The 21780-nt window shown below is 41.4% G+C and overlaps 1 protein-coding gene across 2 annotated transcripts in view; it reads right to left on the reverse strand.

Moving 5' to 3' along the window:
- The window catches only part of DYRK1A (dual specificity tyrosine phosphorylation regulated kinase 1A), a 111363-nt gene extending 91354 nt beyond the window's left edge, over window positions 1-20009 (reverse strand). The window contains exon 1 of one of the 2 annotated variants that reach the window (XM_083734761.1): window positions 19890-20009. The gene's annotated coding sequence lies outside the window, so the exon portion shown is untranslated. Of the gene's footprint in view, window positions 1-6894; window positions 7837-19889 lie in introns of those variants that run through there. The other variant, XM_083734760.1, reaches the window with a different exon arrangement.
- Between the last annotated feature and the right edge of the window lie 1771 nt (window positions 20010-21780).

Here is a 21780-nt window from a genome sequence, read left to right on the forward strand (position 1 = left end):
TTAAGGCCTATCATATATATATTCAATCCCCTTTTTCAACCTGTGCATTTTACTGAAGTTCTACAATGGCTAAGTTCACATGTCATGTTCAACAACAATTCAAAACAAAACATGCTTTAAAGTGAACACACAGCATGCTAGTAGTGCACGTTGCTCAAGTTTTTCATTCTGCTGCTGTTCCACTCTTGCTACTCTGCACTGTTGAGAACAAGCCAGAGTGTGGCTTTGTGATTATGTCTGAACTCAGGTTTTCAGTTTCTCCCCAAACAAGCCACAAGCAATAATCAAGGTTTATTCCTGACTTACTGCTCACTGTTCATTTAGAGAGAGAAACTGAAAGCCTGGGTTCAGACATCACATATTTGTTTTCCAATGATGCAGTGTGAGTGGGATAAGAGCAGAGCAAGAGCTTTATTGGAGCATATGCAAGTACGCTGCCCATTAACTACACCATGGTTTGTTGTTAGCTACAGATATTAATATGCCATGCAGACTGGACCACTGTATATTAACAAAAAATACTCGTAAATAACTTGTGAACCTAACTTGAACTCTACCATCTGAGATTAAAGGTCCACATAGTCCAGCTTCCCATGTCCCACAGTGCATTGAGATGCCTCTTGGAATTCCAGAGCCAGGCTTGAAGGCAACAGCACTATCCCATTGATGCTCCTCAGCAACAAATACTTAAACACATACTACCACTAATACTGGAAATTCCATATAGCCATCAATGACTAGTGGCCATTGACAGGCTTATACTCTATGAATTTGTCTAATCCCCTTTTATAGCTATGTAAGATAGTAGCCAACCACATCTTGTGACAGCAAATTCTATAAATTATTTGTGCATTTTATGAAGTACTCTCATTCGTCTAGCTTGACTCTTTTGCAAACCCCTAGAATTAGGAGGAGAGAGAAGATTTCTCTCTATCCAGTACTCCAAAATATGAATGCTTTTATATAGATCCCTCTTGTCGCCCCTTGGCCACCTTTTTTCCCCTCAACTGAGAAGTCTGAAACATTGTAGCCTTTTCTCATAGTCAGTTTTAGAAATTCAGATATGTAAGCAAATCGCCAAATGGCACCTTCAACCTGGGTTATGATCGCCACAACAGAATGTCTAGTCACCATCCCCCCTAGTGATGTTTATTATGAATAATATCATTATTCATTTTATTTATATATTGCTTTATATTTTAAAGAAAAATGTCAAAGTGGTTTAGGTAAAGGTAAAGGGACCCCTGACCATTAGGTCCAGTCGTGACCGACTCTGGGGTTACGATGCTCATCTCGCTTTATTGCCCGAGGGAGCCGGCGTACAGCTTCCAGGTCATGTGGCCAGCATGACTAAGCCACTTCTGGCGAACCAGAGCAGCGCACGGAAATACGGTTTACCTTCCCGCCAGAGCAGTACCTATTTATCTACTTGCACTTTGACCTGCTTTCGAACTGCTAGGTTGGCAGGAGCAGGGACCAAGCAACGGGAGCTCACCCCATTGCGGGGATTCGAACCGCTGACCTTCTGATCAGCAAGTCCAAGGCTCTGTGGTTTAACCCACAGCACCACCCACGTCAAAGTGGTTTACATCATATTAAAACATCAAATATAACAATCCAGAATAAAACAAAAATCAAACTTCCAAAAAAAAATTCAGATCCTTCTCTAATTTTTGCTTTCCCTATGTTTATTTACCTACTTGATTTATATAGCTGCCCCGTAACAGAAGTACCCTAGGAAGCCAGTGTGGTGTAGTGGTTAGAGTGTCAGATTAGGACCTTGGAGATCAGGATTCAAATCCCCACTCAGCCATGAAGCTCACTGAGCGACCTTGGAGTCAATCACAGCCTCTTAACATAGGGTCACTGTAGGGATTAACTGAGGAGCAGGATTAACCATGTACTCCATGGAGGAAAAAGGTGGAATATAAATGTAATAAATAAGGTGGAATATAAATGTAATAATTAAGCAAGCTGGAGAGACCAGCCAGGTGGAGATGTCTCTATGTGGTCGCAATTGGACCTGCACTAGTTGCAAAACATACCTGGCACCTGGCTAATTTCTAACACTGCCCATAGTAAATGAGTTCCAGCCCTCTGATCATTCTGGATGGCCTTTTCTGTACCTTTTCCAGCTTTACAGTATGGATTTTGAAATGTGGTGGCCAGAACTGTACACAGTAATCCAAGTTTGACCATAGCATACATAGTATAACTGCATTACAATAGTAGTTATCTTATTTTCAATCCCTTTCCTAACAACGAATAGCATGTAATTCACCCTTTTCATAGCTGCCGCACACTGAGTTGACATTTTCATTGAGCTATCTACCAGGACCCTACATTCCCTTTCCTGTTTAGTCACTACTACCAGTTTGAACATCCATCAGTATACAACTGAGAGATAGCCAATTAAATCATAATCAGAGCAGACCCACTGAAAACAATGGAGTCAAGTAATTTTTCCACTGTATGTCTAACTTTGATTATCACTCATAATGTGAAGATTTTATGTGCTAACATGCATCATTTTACACTTAACTGAAAACTTTAGTTTGCTTCAAAATAAGGAAGGGTTGGGGCTCAGCGATAGAGCACCTGATTTCACACAGAAGGTCCTACTTTCAATCCCCGGATGTCTCCAGATAGGGTTGGGAGAGAACCCTGCTTAAAACCCTGGAGAGCCACTGCCAGTCAGAGTACATAATACTGAGCTAGATGACCAATGGCCAGACTTTGCCTTCCTCTGTATAATCCTATTAAACGTCCGTCTGCAGTGCAAGTAAGACTTTACGACCACTGACTTTAAAAACCAACGATAAATTCCTGAATTCTGACTACTGAAGTTTAGCATTAATAAGGTTGTTAAGCTCTTCTGAACTCCTAGCTGACAGCTAGAACTAGACCATGCTTCAAGAAACTTTGGTTCACTTTCCTAAACTACTGAACATAGCTCCCTGTGAGACACATGTCTATGTGTTCCAGATTTAATAATGTCAGACTTTTAAACCTCCATGAGCAATGTTTGTTCCCAAAGATCTGCAGGTAAATTTTTCCTGAAGCCAACATACACTGTCTTCAAAAGAAAATACTATTAGTTGTATACACTGAGGCTACAATACTATACTAACCCTATCAAGGAGTACCGAATGCATTGTAGCTGTCTTCTAAGTAGACATGTACAGGACTGAGTTCAGTAGAATTCACTGATTTCAACAGAATTCAACTTTATGTAACTTGTCAGTGAATACCATATTTTTTCCATCTATAAGACGCCCCATGTATAAGATGCCCCCTATTTTTGAGGACTTGGATTTAAGAAAATGGGGGGAGGGAGATGGCCCCATGTATAAGATGCCCCCTAATTTTTGACATTATTTTAAAGGAAAAAACCTAGTCTTATACATGGAAAAATACAGTATACTATGCACCTTCTACATAATTAGTAAGAGAAATATTATTAATTTTATTTATTACTCACCCTTTACCCTAAGGTCCCAGAGTGGGTCACAACAATTTAAAATGCAACATTAAAAAGTTTACAACCATTCAAAACTTTATAGCCACAGAAGTATGGTGATTCCTAAATATATACATTTCAGATATCAAATGTCAGGGTAAAAAGGTGTTTTCAGCATTGTCTGAAAACTGTATAGCAAAGGTACCAGACATACCTCTGTGGGACAGGAGTTCCACAACTTAGGGGCTTCCACAGAGAATGCCCTCTCTTATATCACCTCCTGCCCCCTCCCCCAAGCTTCCGAGGGCAACCAAACTACCAAGATGGCCCCCACTGCTGAGCTTAACACCCAAGAAGGTCTGTAGGGAAGGAAATCATCTCTCAGATACTTACTTTCATTAAGTTTTTAGAAAACAAAAAACAGTAAGGCAAAATAAAACTGTTCAAAATTCTTGTATCAAACCAAGATACCTGTACAATTAATCAATTTCATTCAATATCATATATCTCTTTTGTGTCACTACTACAAAAGTTAAAACTCATTTTCCCAAGTTTCAATACCAAAAATACCAATACATAACACTATGTATTACAAATATCTACTAAGGATTAAGGCAAGGAAATTCCCAGCCATTAGAAAAACCATAGCCAGATTAAACCTGACAAAATCTCTTTAAAAGTAAACTAAGGACAAGAGTAGCAGCCAGTTATAAGAAATTTCAAACTTTAACTTGTGCAACTGTTCTTAAAAAGGATATTGAGGCTGCAATCCTAAACATGCTTACCAGGGAGTAAGCCCCTTTGATCTCAGTGGGACTTATTTCTGAATAAACATGCACAGCATAGGACTGTAAATATAACTTTTCTTTATTCCATATTTTTACCAATTTCATAATACTTTGAATTTTTGAACAGAACTTACTTTGAAATAACTTAGTTTGAATACTACCACTCATGCAATGAAACTATCCCTTCCTCTCCTTCCTCCATAATAAACCCTCCCCCAATCTTCTCTGTGGGTTCCAGAGAATTGCACTGAAAATGTATTTTAGAAGATGGGAGGTCTAAATTACTGTATGGCATCACAATGCCAATCTACTTTCTAACTTTCTTCTAACTGTCCTGTTCTGTGCAGTGAAACAACAACCATGACAATTTAACTCAGACTTAGAAGAGTTTAGAAGAGTTGTCTAAACAGACATGTTAACTTTGGTTCAAAAGTTTACACACAGTAAAACTGGGTTATACCATACATTTTACTATGACATGCATTAGTTTTATAATTCTTGAAACAATACTATAGTCTGGCAAGTAGAATGGTATTCCTACCAAGACTCCAAAAGAAGACAGCTCCAAGTTAGGGTGCTATCCAACTAAGTTACACTCAGAGTCAACCCACTGAAATCAATGAAGTTCATTTACTTCAATGGGGCTACTTTGAATATGACTAAATAGAACTTTCACGTGCAATTTTAAACATACTTACTGGGAAATAAACCAATGAAACTAATGAAAACAGCTAAACTTGCTTCTAAGTAAATATGAACAAGAATGCACTGTAATTCATTGATTTTAGACTCCAGTTACTGAAGCATCTAAGGCTTGCAACCATGCTTTCACAAAATAAAAAAATTAAATGGAAATGAAAGAATTCAACTATAATTTAATATATAAATATATAAATTGAATGAGTTTATATGAACAGTCTATGTGCTGTTCTTTATCTACTCAGAAGCAAGTCTTTACTCCCAGTAAGCATGGTTAGAATTGAAGCTTTAATACTTTATCTGGAATTTAAGGCTATGCAAAGTGAACTATTCTCCTAACTGATGGTACTGATACAGTACTGAAGGCTGTAGTTTTCAATACAGCTTCCTGGCTAAGAGTACACCCTTGACAACACAGTAAACATTCAAATTCAAAATCTGCAATGCACTGTGTTTTGTAGAATAAATTCTTCTCTATTTAAATACAAAAATGAAACATTTCTCTATCAGAATAGTTCAGAACAATTTCTTGACATGTATAGCCTTCCTTACCTGTGAAAACCACCTAACAGATTTTTTAAACATGCAAAGCAGACAGTGCACCCCATCTGAAAAGTTGCTTTGCCAGCAAAGATTACAGGATGGGGCAAACTGAGTGCTCACAGCAACGTATTTCATGTCCTTAGGTCAACACAACAAGCAAATGTACTAGAGCAAGTATTTAGGCTTAAGGTGCCAACCTTTCTGGCAAAGAATGAGCTCCCTCTCTCTCTCTTAATAGTTTCAGGCAAGTTCTATGAAGAATCAGGTTCATATTAAACTAATTTTCCCCAGTGAGGAGATTATCATCATAACATCTGTATGTCAGCAATAGAATCCTATGCATATTTACTCAGAAGTTCCATTCAATTTAACGGGAGGTGTCCCACTTAATTCAATGGGACTTCCACATTTGCATCCTGAGAGTTCAACTTCTTGTCTATGTGAAATCCAGAAATATTCACTCAAAAATTGCTTTAGTACATGTACATACATAAGATTAAGATAACAAGTGAACTATATTAGTTAATCTGTTGGTTAACTTAATAGATTGTTTTTAGATAACTGAACAGTGACCAGACAGCTAATCAAAGAATCTTGATGGGAAAACCCTTTACCCATTTAGTTGAGTATAGACTCAACTAAAATGTGCAGCATACTCATTTGGAAGCAAGTCCCTTTGCAATAAAATCTACTTCCTAGTGAAAGCAGTTTGGGATTGGCATAAAATGCAATTAAAGAATGAGAAACGAATCATTTGGGAGATGCTTATTCTAGTTGGGATAACTGATTTCACCCCACCACATGACAGAAGGATCCAATTCAGATGAATTATTTTTGCTTCTGGCGTCTTTGGCAAGGGAATGAAACGCTCCCTGAGTGACAGAGTACATGGGTACAAGTGACCCAGGCGTGACGGGAAACACCAGATTTCCCATGGCCAAACCCGACTTCCATACCAGTCAACCAGATACCTACTGAGGAGCACCTAAAAATCACCCGTATCCCTACAACAGGTGCTATGTGAGAGCTGCTGACTTTCCGCCACTTGCCCAGGGGGTTACGAAGGAAACTTCTTCCTTCCTCCCCTCTGCCATCCTGGCCCAGGTACGGGCGACGCCGGGCTCTCAGGACCAATCCCATAGCCAGGTGGGAAGGGTCTCCCAGGCCTCAGCCGTCACCTTCACAATTTAGAGCACGGACGGAGCTTGCCCTCGCCTTTCCAGGCCTAGCTGGAGAGTAACGGCGGGTGGAGGGACAGCCGGCACCTGCCTTTCCTCCCGCTGGGTCGGCCACCTCCTTCTCCTCCCCACCGGGGCGGCCAAGATTCCCTCTTCAAAATGGCAGCGGCCCCTCTCCCTGTGCCGTTGAGCCGGCGGCCCCGCTGCCAGAGGCCCTGCCGCTTACCCGTGTGTGGGGCGGTGGCCGCCTCTAGTCCGCGTCCGGGGGCCGCAGTCGTCGTCCTGCTCCTGGCCGAGGCCTCCTTTCCCGGGATGCAAGGAGGGAGGGGGTGGCCGGGGGCGGCGGCGGTAGCAAGCAGGAGCGGCGGGTGGTGGTGGTGGTGGGTTCACTTCATTCCCCGCCTCAGCCAGCGGCCCAGCCCAGCCAACGTCTCCGCAGTCCTCCTCCTCCTCCTCAGCCGGCTTGCCTCGCTTAGTCCGCCACGCTCGGGCCCTGTGCAGAAAGGGAGCAGAGCAGGGCCTCGGCCCCGGAGCGGAGCCCACAACCCACCTCCCTCTTGCGGGAGGAGGGCAGCCCGGCCCGGCGGGCGGATCCGCGGCGTTTCCTGGCCGGGCAGATTTTCTATCGCTCACAAAATGGCGCGCGTTCCAAACCTGCGCAGCGATCGGCAGCGGGGCCCGGACACGGCGCGGCGGCACCTCAGCTCCGGCTGCTGCCTGAGCCCAGGCCAAGCAGAGCGGAGAGCGCAAGAGCGGCGCGGGCGAGAAGGGGAACGCAGCGCTGAACCGAGCCCCCGGGAACTCCTCGCTCTCCCTCTCTCGCTCGCTTGCTCGCTCCCTCTCCCTCGCGCCCCCTCCCTGCCTGCCAGCCAGTCAGTCAGTCAGCCCCCCGCTCTCCTCCCCCTCCCGAGCGCTGCTGCCGCTGCTGCTGATGCCGCCGAGCCGGCTTCTCTGGAACTGCGCTTCGGAGCACTCCTGTCTACACGCACGCTCACCCCGCTTCGCCTCGCTACCGCAGACCAAAGCGGGGTAATTCTTCCGTTTCCTCCGCGAAAAAATCCGAAGGGAGATGAACCAATGTAAAGTTATAATTCGGGCGGGAAGGAATTTTTTTTTCAAAAAAAAAAAAGTCCAACTGACAAAATGGCGACGAGAAGAGCCTGTTACTATGGCAACTGTCAATCACGCCGAAAGAGCCCCGCCCCTCCCAGGCGGGAATCCGCGCTGATGGAGAGGAGAGGAACGGCCGAAGGCGGGGCTTGGTCGCCTTGGCGACTGCTGCTTCATTCCCTTCCCCGCCGTCCGGTGATATTATAAAATCCGAGGCACGCACCGCTCTTCCTGTCATTAGCGCCTTCTCGGAGAGGGCTCTGGCTCGCTGCGGTTTTTCTGGGGGAGTCCGTTCGGGAAAGGAGCCGGGGAGCGGCCCGATGCATTCTCGGAGACTGCTCCAAGGTTACAGGGAGGTCCGCGGGCCTCAGCGCTACCAAATCTGTGTTGCGAGGACCCAATACGGTTTGTGTTCGTCTGCTTTCGCATTTGGACCTGGCTCGGTGGGAAGCAGCCTCGGGAAGAAGACACAGAACCACAAGGCAGGAGGGTGCAGCGCATTCGGGATGTACGAGTCAATTGGCGAAGCGACCTACAAGCTGGAGAGGAGGATGCCTAATTTCTATACACATAGGACGCTCGGGGCGCTTAAACAGATCTGCATTGCTGTTCTCAGCCAAATTAATGTCTAGTATAAGTTTCCGTGAGTTTCCAGACCTAATACAGAAGCTAATCTGAGCCTAGTGAAATATTTTTGAGTGGCCTACCTATGGATTGGCAAAACAGGAATGCCATACCTTCTGACACATACACCTGCATTGTCAGATGTTAAGAACAACCGGAAAGCATGTGGCCAACTAATTTAACTTTTGTTCAGTCTTCTTTCTCCAAGTCCAAAAGACTCCCTCCAATTTCTTAGATATGATTTTTTATTTTTACAGAATGGCATTCATGGTATAAATCATTTCAACGATTCAGTCTTTGACTTTCTGCTCGTAGGCCAATCTGCAATGCCTTCCTCCAATTAACTATTTTTTTATTTGCTTGCCAATTTTTTGGTGTGTAAATATGAACATAGGCCATCAAATAAGTGCATGATGCATTAGACATCAGTTTCGCTCACTCAACCTGCAGCCAACCCATTTTAGCCTGGATGTGAAGAATTACTTATGAACTTTAACTACAGTGAAGCAGAGCAACATATTGTTTCATGGTCTTTTAGAATCACTACCCCTAAAAACTTAATAATTTAGTTGGTTAGTCTTAGTTAGATCTGCTATACCTAAGGTAATGTTTAAAGAAGAGAATGATAGTGCAATTTGAAGGATACATCTATTTAGGACAAAAAGTATATATATTGGGGAGAGAAAATTAAACAGTGGAAATGAAGAGAGGAGTAAAACAATCATGGGCAGCCTTTGAAAAACTCAGCTTCATAATGAAACAAAAATATCTCCTTAGATTTTAAGGAGTTAAAATACAGTCATACCTCAGGTTACATTTGCTTCAAGTTGAGTGTGTTCGAGTTGCGCTCCGCGGCAACCCGGAAGTAACGGAGTGCGTTACTTCCGGGTTTCGTCGCTTGCGCACGCACAGACACTCAAAATGACGTCATGCGCAGAAGCGGCGAAAAGCGATGTGTGCATGCGCAGACGTGCCATCACTAGATACATTTACCTCTACTCTAGATGCGAACGGGGCTCCGGAACGGATCCCGTTCGTATCAAGAGGTACCACTGTATGGGCATATTACCTGTAATGTTACAGTGTGGAGAACTGAACCGTGACACAAAGAAACATGAACAGCTTAAGAATAACACCTAAGTCAAAAGATAATATATATAAGTAGAGTAGATAAGGCAGGAATGGGGAATCAGAGGTATTTCAAATACTGCCATGCAACTCCCACCTGGTATGACTAATTGTCAAGGATGATGAATATTTTGGTCCCACAATGTCTAGTGGCCTGTAGAGTTCCCATCCCATTTAAAGGCTTTTGGTCAGAACCCAACAAGATTCTACTTCTTAAATGCACAAGAATATGTTTGTCATATATTTTTGTGGAATTCATACTTCTGGGAGAGCTTGGACTAGATGACCCACAAATCTCCTTTGAGTTCTCTGGCTTTCCTTTTCCTTCCTTTTCATTTGCACACATGGCACAAATATTGCCTTATAAACGGACTACCAATATGTTCATCTGCTAAAGTTCTGAAGTATATTAAACCCTATTAAAATATATTATCAGATTAATCTGCTGCTAGTGCTAAGCAAGCTTACTGGTGTATTCAAAATCTTTTGAAGACTCAAGTGCCATTAACAACACAGTATACCACTTTATACCCACCATGAAATTCATGAAAAGAACAGTAAAATAAACTGCACGGGTACTCTTCAAAGTGTTCCAGTTCTTCAAGACTGGTACTCGAAATACTTAATGCTTCCTTTGGAAGAGTTGAATGGTATAACTTAAATGGATAAAAACCATATAAATTGTGCTTTGCTACTATTTAGCAAAGAAATTAGTAATGGTAGAACAAATAACTTGTTTCATAAAGTTAATGGGGTTGTAGTGTAGCAGAAGTCTCCGATAAGTATTTTTAAAGTTAACATGTTAACTTTCAAGTGCATGCTTATTGGAAGTCCCATTGGATTCAGTGGGACTTTTCCAAATCTGATTAAGATCTGACTGCTATTCCTACATCAGGACAATGCTCCAACCCAAAGATTTATAACACCAAAAGTTAAGTACCTATAACGAAGTTTACCAACAATGTGCAAAATCACTATTCTAGCATTGCTGCATTGTATGATTCGGATCAAACTTGTATTTACTCAGAAGTAAGTCCATTTGAATTTAATAAGGTTGCTAAATCATGTTTATGTTTAGTTAGATGTAAGTATCATTGAGTTTAATGACTTCACATAGATTGCAGGCTAACTCCAAAGTAGATGTCCATAGGACTGCAGCCATGCACTCAATCCTATTGATGTGTAGAAATATTCCACTAAGGTTCAAATTTACCCCTTATTCTAAATTACTAGGGTTCTAGGTAATAATGATCAGCAGTGAAAAACAGTGTAGGAATTTAATGTTACAGGGTTAACTTCAACATAGTTTGTAACATTTTCATTTTTTTTCTTAATTCTTAGATTAGCATTGATACAACTGTATCAGGTGCAAAATGCTTTATTGCAATTGCTATCAAGCACACTCCACTGATTTGTAATAATGAGATTCATAATACTATAAAATGCTTTTAGCAACCTTATGTTAAACTATTGTGCCCAACATGCAAAGGATTCATTATTAAATGGCACTGAAATTATTTTTTAAAGATTCAAACATGAAACAACCAATAGCCTGCCATTTGAAAAATACGAAATATGGAAATTTATGAGTCTTCAACAGCTGTTATTTCAAAACCTATGGGAATCCAAGTAGTTTTGCAGCAGATATGGCACTCCAGTAGTAAGCCTGTTAAATGAAAGTGATTCCCATTTTAAAGCATGGATTTGTCCCAAGCAAACCATTTGAAATTGTTTTCAAATACAATTAATAATTCCTTCAATTTTGTTTGTGAAAGTATACAAAGAATCTCATGGCCTTGGTCCCATAATAGCTCACCTGAGTCAAGACACTAGGATGACAAAATGTTCCAAGAGAATAATGCTCCTTTCAGGGTGCAATCTGGCCATGCCCTCCTCCAGAATATTTCATTTCATCCTTCTTCACTGATTCTCCACCCCTCAACAAATACTCAGCATTCTGTGGCCACTGAATATGCTCAATCCTCATTGGGATGGCTTATTTTAGTCTCTACCCCTTCAAATCTAGTTCTTTAGAACCTTATGAGTTTCCCTTACGCCTGCTGAATCCTCAATTACAGGCATCTCCCCACTTACACAGGGGTTATGATCTGGGGCCCCATGCACATAAACAAAAATCGCATAAGTGTGGAGCACCCTTGAAACACCCCTTAAATGCCCTCTCTGCTGCTCTCGCCCCAATCCAGACCAAAAATATTATATCCAAAAATATCCACAACTAGAATTGAAGTGCTGGGGCCAGCTGGAGACACACAGAAAAGAGGCTGCTGTGCTACTGTGTGCACTAGCTATTAGGCTGGGAAGCTGAGCAGCCTAAACAAAGCCTCCCTGTGCCTGTGGTCACATCAGGGCTTCCTCTGCCCTCACTTATGGGGAGGGTCTCCTTGAGTGCCACAATGGCCCTCCAGCTCTCTCCCATTGTTTGCAGGTTTGAATTGAATTATTTATTTATTTCCTAGCACTGCGTATAGGTGGGGTAATGTCCATACTCCATGTGTTTGCCAAACAACATATCAGATAAGTCTGATATGAAAAAGGAGGTTCTTAAAAGTTTCATTTATGAACACATTTTTCTCCTTTTACAATACAGTACAGTGGTACCTCAGGTTAAGTACTTAATTCGTTCCAGAGGCCCGTTCTTAACCTGAAACTGTTCGTAACCTGAAGCACTACTTTAGCTAATGGGCTCTCCTGCTGCTGCCATGCCGCCGGAGGACGATTTCTGTTCTCATCCTGAAGCAAAGTTCTTAACCCGAGGTACTATTTCTGGGTCTGTAACCTGAAGTGTATGTAACCTGAAGTGTATGTAACCCGAGGTACCACTGTATTAAACCGAGCTATTGTTTCAGTCAAGTATTTGTATCTTGATTAATATTGTTAATTTTGTTACAAAAACATCCTCCTGTGACCTTATTCAAAATCTTTATTGGAGGAGCCAGGATTTGAACCAAATGCCTCATGCCATTGCCCAAGGGTTGCAATAGGTTTAGCCAAGTCATTGATCTTGGACCAGATCACCAGATCACAGAGCCCTCTTCAGGTACAGAAAAGGATACACAACGTCCTCTGGTTGGGCCTGAAGCCTCTGAACAGTGCACTAATTTCCAGACCTAGATCCAGCTCAGATCCTAGCCTCTGATTTAAGTGTCAGTCTTCAGCTTCAATTCCTAGGTTGGAGACAAGTATATAGTCCTGGTTTATCAACTTGCATAGCACCTAAGGTTCAAACACAGCCTTGTGGTTATCACTACAGCAATAAACATCACAATCTAGCTAAAGTTAGTTGTGTGACTTATTCCCAGTGCTTTTTTCAGAGGGTGCTCAATGGTACGCAGTACCGGCACCTCTTTTCTGTTGTTAAAAACTGTGGCACTTACTGTAACAACTTCATGGTGATTGCCGATACCTATTTTTCTAGGAAAAAAGCACTGAGTGTGACAACTTTCAAGAATGGTTGGTCACTGAATATTTTGGCTGGGGTTTGAACCAAATTACATATAACAACGGGACTTGAACTAAGTGCAACTAATTTGTCCAACTGCTTTCAATGGGATAAAGCCATTGTTACCTTTTTAGCAAGAGGAAGGAGCCAGTATCTTTAGATCTGCAGTAGCTTATTAGTTCCCATGAGTGATATTTTGGTGGAGCTGTGTGCATTCCATATTTTGATATTCCACAGGAAAATAGGTTCCAAGCTGCTACAATGTTTCCAGTCCAAAGCACTGAACAACTTGGTGCATAAAGGTGATTCCGACTAAATATCTAGAAGAACTTTCTGACAGTATGAGCTGTTAGACAGTGGAATGGACTCCCTCAGAAAGTGATGGACTCTCCTTCCTTGGGGGTTTTTAAGCAGAGGTTGGATGGCCATTTGTCATGGATGCTTTTTTTGAGATTCCTGCATTGCAAGGGATTGGACTAGACGACCTTTGGGGTCTCTGCCAATTCTACAATTCTATTATTCTAAATACTTTAAGAACACTTCTTTCTGTAGAGTCCTGCCCCGGAGTTAAGACTGCTGGAAAGGCTCTCCCTAGCATCCATTCAATAGGTGCTATACATCAGAAGACTACATGCCTTCTCCATTGCAGCACCCTGGCTTTGTAATCCTTGAAACTTGAAATTCATTCAACATTCACACTGTTAATATTTAGACATGACTATTGATGTAAGTATTTTGAGGTTCCCACTGATGTTCAGTGGAACTTGGTTTGATATTTTCACTAAGTTTTTGTTATTTGATTATATTAACATTGTTATTTTATTGTTACCTGTCTCAAGATCTTTGAATTCAATGCAGGATACAAATCATCAAATAAATAAATAAAATTTATGCAAACTTGCTAAATAAATAAGAGATAAAAATGTCAACCTTGCCCAGCAAATAAATAAATAAAATTCACCAGAATGGCAGTGAATAACCAGGAAGGAGATTTTGGGGTTGTGGTGAATAAATTCAGTGTGCCATCATGGGTGTGAAAAAGTAAAATTACATATTAGGAATGGAATTGAAAATAAGACCACAATATAAATAGCACATTTATATAAGGGTACAGGTACTTCCATATAGAAGTTTATTGTGGATAATGTGTTATTTGTGTATGTAAGGTTTTGGTTTGGTTTGGGCAGCAACAATATCACCATCAAAATGCCAGCCCATACTTTATATATGTTTATTTTTAAAAATACTTAAATACTGCAATTTCATTAAAAAGATCAAAACAACATACAGCAAATACACATACATATACATATACAATATAACCTACATAAAAACTAAAGCACAGTTCACCGGCTGACTAAAACAGAAAAAAACCTTTAATTTTCAGTATAAGCCTGACGTCATAGAAAGGTTTTTAACAGATGTTTAAAAGTTAATCCTGAAGATGCTTGTTGTTTTACTATGACAAATAACCCTATATACATTTGCACTCACTGCTGTTATGGAAGATTATCATTGTGTTTTATATGTAGCTTACTACATACATGTGTAAGGAATTTTTGGTCCATTTATTTATTTAGAGCATTTGTGTACCCCACTCTTCAGCCAAAAAGGGTCCCAAAGTGACTTACGTACAACCAAAACAAGTTCCCACCCGCAGGCTTACAATCGAAACACACACACACTGTGCAAGGGGAAAGGGACAGAGAACAAACCTAGCTATTGTGCCTCTGGTGCTTCCAAACAATACACATATTTCTATTTCCACCAACTGCCATATGCCAGGGGCACGTTTGAATATCAACAACCTGGTTAGAAGGAACCGTTCTCTCAAGATTTTCATACAGTGCACATAGGGTTTACCTTGGAGATCATACTAACAATACATACATCAGGCAATAATAATAATAATACAGAAGTATTGCACAATAACTCTTTATCATGCTTCTGCAAGTCTTAGGTAAATGTAACTCTTCTACAAGAACTTAATATTATTTTTTTATTTAAAAAACACAAATTGATTCCAAAGATATAAGCCCTGCTTTCACACGTTGTGAAATATAGTTACTAAGGTTAGTAACATTTCCTCTCGCATGGATCTCAAGTATGGGACAGTAGGGTGTTTCTTCTTATCTTTACTTATTAACTATCCCGCGGGTAGCACTATGGGTTAAACCACAGAGCCTAGGACTTGCCGATCAGAAGGTTGGCGGTTCGAATCCCCGTGACGGGGTGAGCTCCCGTTGCTCAGTCCCAGCTCCTGCCAACCTAGCAGTTCAAAAGCACCTCAAAGTGCAAGTAGATAAATAGGTACCGCTCTGGCGGGAAGGTAAACGGCGTTTCCGTGCGCTGCTCTGGTTCGCCAGAAGTTGCTTAGTCATACTGGCCACATGACCTGGAAGCTGCACGCCGGCTCCCTCGGCCAATAAAGCAAGATGAGCGCTGCAACCCCAGAGCTGATCACGACTGGACCTAATGGTCAGGGGTCCCTTTACCTTTACAGGCCAAATTCTAACTTTATATTGTGCATGCGATTGCTATTTCCTTATACTATGTAGTATAAGTATATAGTATATTCCCTCCCTGCAATCTTTTCTAAGGACTATTCATGTCGACACAACCAAAATAAACTTGATGGGAAATGAGACAATGGCATCTATCTGGCTGAAGGTAACTCACCCAAATTCAAAAGTGGGAATAGAAAGAGCAACAAGGAGAACAGCAAATTGTTCTTTGTTTTTCAAAGCATGGTTAAATTCTCTCTTCTTTGACTAACACCGTTTCACACCAAATGTTGTCTTAAATACTGAATACAACTATTAACATTTTTCAAAAATAACATTCACAACACTTTTATCACTACTAGATCTAACTCAAGTCTTACATTTGCTTAAACAGCAAGAAAGTAACAATCTAATACATTAACCATCTCTAAAATATATACTATATTTAATCACTCTAGGAATGAAAGCATTAATTTTGATGCAACTGTATCGGTCAAGAATGGTCTCAACACCTCCCCTCTGTTTTTAAATGTAACCATTCCAGCCTTAAGATGTTTGAGTTATTCAAATATTCATGTATCAATATATCTTTTTCTGGTGGTAGCTTACCTACCCGCTTCCATATTTGGATAACAAACTAAGTCAGAAAGTTATTTGAGGGGGTCAAGTTGTTTAGTTTTATTTTTGTCTATCACTAATAACGCTAAAAAAATGTGGTTGCTATTACTTCCATCTCTATAACCAGCCAATCAGAAAAGGAGGACTGTAAATAACTGGTCGGTCACATACCTTGAATTACAGAGACATTTATGTATGCTTAAACATAGCAGAACAGCACAACTGTGAATGAAGCCATACAGCAAAATGTTAAAGCTGTTAAAATAATGATATATTATCGGCAACACTCATTTATTTCCCTGGATTGTTATTTTTTGCCTATCACATTTGGACAAATTTCTTGTGCATTTTATTTCAATTTTACTGTCATATTTGAGATTCTTCTGTTGCTATCCACAAATCATGCTATTTATAGGGAATCAGTTTAAGACAAACATATAACAGAATAATCACTGAACGATTTATGTAGACTTTCAATGCAATGTTCCATAACATTTTGAGAATGTTTATGCAATGCGTAAGTCAGAAAGAACAACTGAAATTATAGAGTAAATTGGTATACTGCTCTCTTACATGTAAATAATACCTAATAAATAGTATTAGTCTGTAATATTAAATACTAATTTAGTATGTAAACAGTAATAATATTCTGTGCTGGGACCTTCAGCAAAAGTCTAGGAAAAGCCATGATATTATTTATAGATATACCGGTACCTGATGATATCCAATGTTAGAGTAAACCCATGGAAATCACTGAGCTGATATTACCCATTATTTCCCAGTTTTACAACACACGACCCTCGTACCTATGGGACCGCCTCTCCTGGGATGCCCCATGGAGGACCTTAAAGTCCATAAATAGCAACACCGTAGAGGTTCCAGGCCCTAAGGAAGTTAGATTAGCCTCAACCAGAGCCAGGGCCTTTTCAACACTGGCTCCGGCCTGGTGGAACGCTCTGTCTCATGAGACCAGGGCTCTGCGGGATCTGATTTCTTTCCGCAGAGCTTGTAAGACAGAGTTGTTCTGCCTGGCCTTTGGCTTAGAATCAGTTTGATTCCCTCCCCCTCTTTCTTTTTCCTTTCTCCTCCTGTGAAGAGGCTGCATCCTAATGTTTTAATGTTGTATTTTAATCTTGTTTTTTAAATTGTATTTTAATCAACTTGTTTTATTCTTGGTTGTTAGTCGCCCTGAGCCCTGTCTTGGCTGGGGAGGGCGTGGTATAAATAAAATTTATTATTATTATCATTATATGCTTTGAAATCTCTTGACCTCAGAATCACAAGGTTGGATCCAGAGATACTTGAGGTATAGGTGAGTTCCCACGAAGCAAGACACAGCGATAACAGCAAGAACCTTTATTGAACTACATAACTGGGAAACGGGCAAAGCAACTGCTTATATACATTCCTGAAACCCAAGGCCACTCCAACGGGATTGGCTGTCTAATCTTCCAAGCTGCGAATCACGACTCAGACTTCAAGGGCCAATGGCGGTTCAAATCCCCATGACAGGGTGAGCTTCCATTGCTTGGTCCCTGCTCCTGCCAACCTAGCAGTTCAAAAGCACATCAAAGTGCAAGTAGATAAATAGGTACCGCTCCAGCGGGAAGGTAAACGGCGTTTCCGTGTGCTGCTCTGGTTCGCCAGAAACAGCTTAGTCATGCTGGCCACAGGACCCGGAAGCTGTAATCCGGCTCCCTCGGCCAATAAAGCGAGATGAGCGCCACAACCCCAGAGTCGTCTGCGACTGGACCTAATGGTCAGGGGTCCCTTTACCTTTACTCATGCAACAGGTCTTTCCTGGCTCCTCCCACACTAGTCACCTGCATCCCAGTCAAAGCCATTCCTCAGGGTCAAGAACCCTCTGAAACTGTGTGGATGGAGCATGAGGGACTGTAGTGAGACAGGAAACTGGGAGAATTTGGTGGGACTGCCTTGCATAAGTGCATCCCCTTGCGGAAGGCATCTCTGGATCCAAGCCATACAGTCAGATCCTAGGCAATGCTACACAAAATAGATAAGGTGCTAAGCTCCCAGCTCCAAGACAAGGAAATGCCATTTAAACTTTAACCTATTGTAGTTTCTAAGAGTCAGAAGCCACATTATGTTAAAGAGAATGGTGGGGTTGACAGCAATATTTTACACCACATTCTAAGGGTTGGTAGAGTAATCACATCCCTCTAACACTATTACAGTGATAAGCTGCTGATGGTGAGGAAATATCAGGTGCACAGTGCTAGAAAGCTGTCTGTGGACAAACGCCAGCTTTCTTGGTCTGAAAAGCGAGATAAGCGCTGCAACCCATAGTTGACTTTGACTGGACTTAACTGTCCAGGGGTCCTTTACCTTTTTATATTGCAAGAATTCAACTGCCTTCATCCTGCCCACTTAAACCCGAGGAAAAGTACCCGTAGAATAAATTGTAATGGACTCACATTGCTTACATGGCTGGCAACAATATATAATCTCTCCCTTCATCACTATCTGTTTCCTGGTAGTGTGTAAGTCCACCTCTTCTTGTTACCTACCCACCGCTACACCAATATTTATTCTACAATTACTTATTATATAAGCCCCAAAATCTGCCCATTTGTTGCATGCACTCTGCTTTGCACATTCAGTGTTGGGGAGGTCAATTTTCCTTCCTGCCACAGAACATCAGCAGAAACAATGGCAACAGAAACTTTTATGTGGAACATGATGGAGGGATGAGTTCTCCCAGTAATGTAGATACAAGCTTTTCTATATGGAAAGAGGGTGGTATTTTTCCAAAACAGAAAGGAATTATTATTATTATTAATGAAACACATACTGTGTATTCTTGAAATTTATATTCCATGCAGTATACTTCTGAAACAGAAAATTCTCTTTTACTAAAGCAGTAACATAACTTGATGGGGAAGGGGGTGGGCAGGTGAGCAGCAGCAGCAACAGCAGAAAGTTGTCCATTGAAAGAGGACTAAATAGTGAATAACTGGCACTGAATAGAGTTAGCACTAGAATAGTGTTCACATGAAACTCTTTGTTGTATAGAATAATACCTGGTTAATTTTTCCTAGTCATTTGATGACACTTGACACAATAGGAAATTAGATTCTTCTGTATTAACAGTAAGAATTGGCAACACTAGTTTGCAGTAGTTCTCCTGTCTCACTGACAGGTTTGGGAAGGTGATGTTCATGGGACTATTGCCCCATTCTACCCCATGGGAATTCTCCTGTGGAGTGCCACTAGGGAGAATGTAGGTGTCACTCAATAAATCATTCAGAGCTTTGGAGTGAAGTGTGATGATTGATAGCCAGCTCTATCTTTCAATGTAAAGAAGTGTATGCATGTTGCCAAGTCAGCCAGGCACCTCCATGACAGGAGAAAGAGGAGAGAGACTGAGGAGCATTTGTGGGGTCATCAACCTTGATAGATATCAAGAGGGCAGTTCGCAGCATTGGAAACTTTAACAATAGATTTAGGAGCTGAGGATTTAGCCCGCATCCTACATTCACATTTACATTTACATTTACATTTACACTTACACTTAGACAGTGCTTTTTCTATTAAAAAAAGTTTGGGGTGATCTCATTTTGACTCAAGAAAATCACCATTTTATAGTTCAAATCGGGGGAAATAAATACAGTCAATGGACAAAAGTACAAAGATTCACAAAATGTTTAGGGGTATATGCACCCCTGTGTTCCCCCAGAACAAAGCACTGCACTTATCAACACGAATGGATCTGAACTAGCAGTGACTGAATGAGGACTTTGGGTCTTATATTCTTACCTTTAATAGTTGTGTAAAAGAGGGCATTTCAGCAAGGACAGTTTGGAAGATGGTTCAGAGGGGAGAGGAAATCATTCTCTTCTCTTCTTCCAGCAGGAGCCTCTGCTGGTTCTCTCCTTTCTGCAAACAGAGAATAGCCATTATGGCTAGTAACCACAGATATCCCTCTCCTCTATGAATTTGTCTAATCCTCTACTATACAGCCCTCTACTAAGCCCTCTACTATACAGCTGAGGCAGCAGAAGCTAGGAGTGCCTGGCATGCTCTGGTCCATGGGGTCACGAAGAGTCGGACACGACTGAACGACTAAACAACTATACAGCTGCAAATAAAATGTTTAAAGTGTGTTTTAAGTGCAATATGCAATATGACACTAGGTGGGCCTTATGGAAAATTCAATGTGTTTTTAAAAACACTTTTGAAAAAAGCATTTTCAGAACGTTTTTACACGTGTGTAGAGTCCACCTAGGTTGGTGGATATCACTGCCTCATGAGCAAATTCCATAGTTTAACAATTTGCTGTGTGAGTACTTTCTTATATCTGTCCTGTATCCTCCAACATCTTAATTGGATGTCCCCAAGTTCTAGTTTTATGAGAGGATAAAAACTTTTCTCTATCCACTTTTTCCATGACATGCATACTTTTATACACATCTATGTCACTTTCCCCCCCCTTTTTTTTTTTTTTGCTTCTTCTCTGAACTAAAAAGCCTCAAATGCTGTGACCTATAAGGGAGCAACCATTTCATCTGGCTCCAGTGTGCTTTCTTTTCCATCTGTGTACATGACATTACCCACAATGCAGACTTTTCTGTAGTTTTTTGAGAAATACTGCTGTTAAACCAGCTTCAATCCGAAAGGGAAATATTCACATTGTAGTTGAGGTGTGCACAAGACATCAATAGTGCATGTGCAGATGACAACGCATGCACAGATGACAGCTTCACAAATAAGGTTGGAAGGGATTAGATGGGCAGGGAAACCATAGACCAGGGGTGCCTTTTTTCCAAAGAGGGCCAGATTTGCTGAAGTGAACATGTGTGAGGACCGACCAAAGTTGTTGAGCATTTTTTAGGATTGAAGTTGTCGAGCTTTTAACCTTTTTTTTTTTTTAACAATTTTATCCCAAAGTTGCTGAGCTTTTTAAAGGATTTTACCTTAGGACATATACTGCCACGGGAGCCGAATTAGGCCCCCGGAACGGACTTTGGACAAGCCTGCCATAGACTGTGCACATTGGGTGACTACATCGCCAAGACCAATCTCTACTTCAGGAACGTGCAGACGGGACTTGAAACACAGCTTGGGAAGAAAGACATCACTGCGTTTTAAGCCGCTAATGTGTACATAGCCTTAATAACAAGCCTCGTGAATTTCCGTCAATTCCCACATATTTTTGCATACACGGCAATGAGAGAGATTTTCCTCATCTGATTTTTGCCTAAGCGCACTCTAAATAGCACTTTTTTAAACGGGGCTTCTTCCCGGGTCAAGGTGCATATGGTTGAAGCCCCTGCCATATAATCCTTTTTGGGGCTTAGTGGCGTTGCAAGGCCGGAGGAAAAGCCCTAATACAATCCTACTGTTCTTTTTTTCTTTTTTAAACATCTCCCGGCATACAGTGAGGCATGAACGTCATTTAGACGTCTTGCGTGATATAACGATATTTAATCTCTCTGGAACTGCAGCCTGGGAAATGGAGTTCCTTTCCAAAGCTGGCTTTCAGTGCCCAATTTCTTTCCCGTTTTCACCCTGCCTGATCTTTTGCCCGCAATTCCCCGGTTTTTAGTTACGCTGAAATAGAAATAGGAACGGAGACGCGCAGCTTTCCCCCCCCTTTCCCGCCTTGCACTGTTACTAGGCAGCAAGCGAGGAAAGAAAGGGAGGGGAC

Source organism: Podarcis gaigeae (genome assembly GCF_964106915.1).
Source record: "Podarcis gaigeae genome assembly, chromosome: 4".
Taxonomy (NCBI): Eukaryota; Metazoa; Chordata; class Lepidosauria; order Squamata; family Lacertidae; genus Podarcis; species Podarcis gaigeae.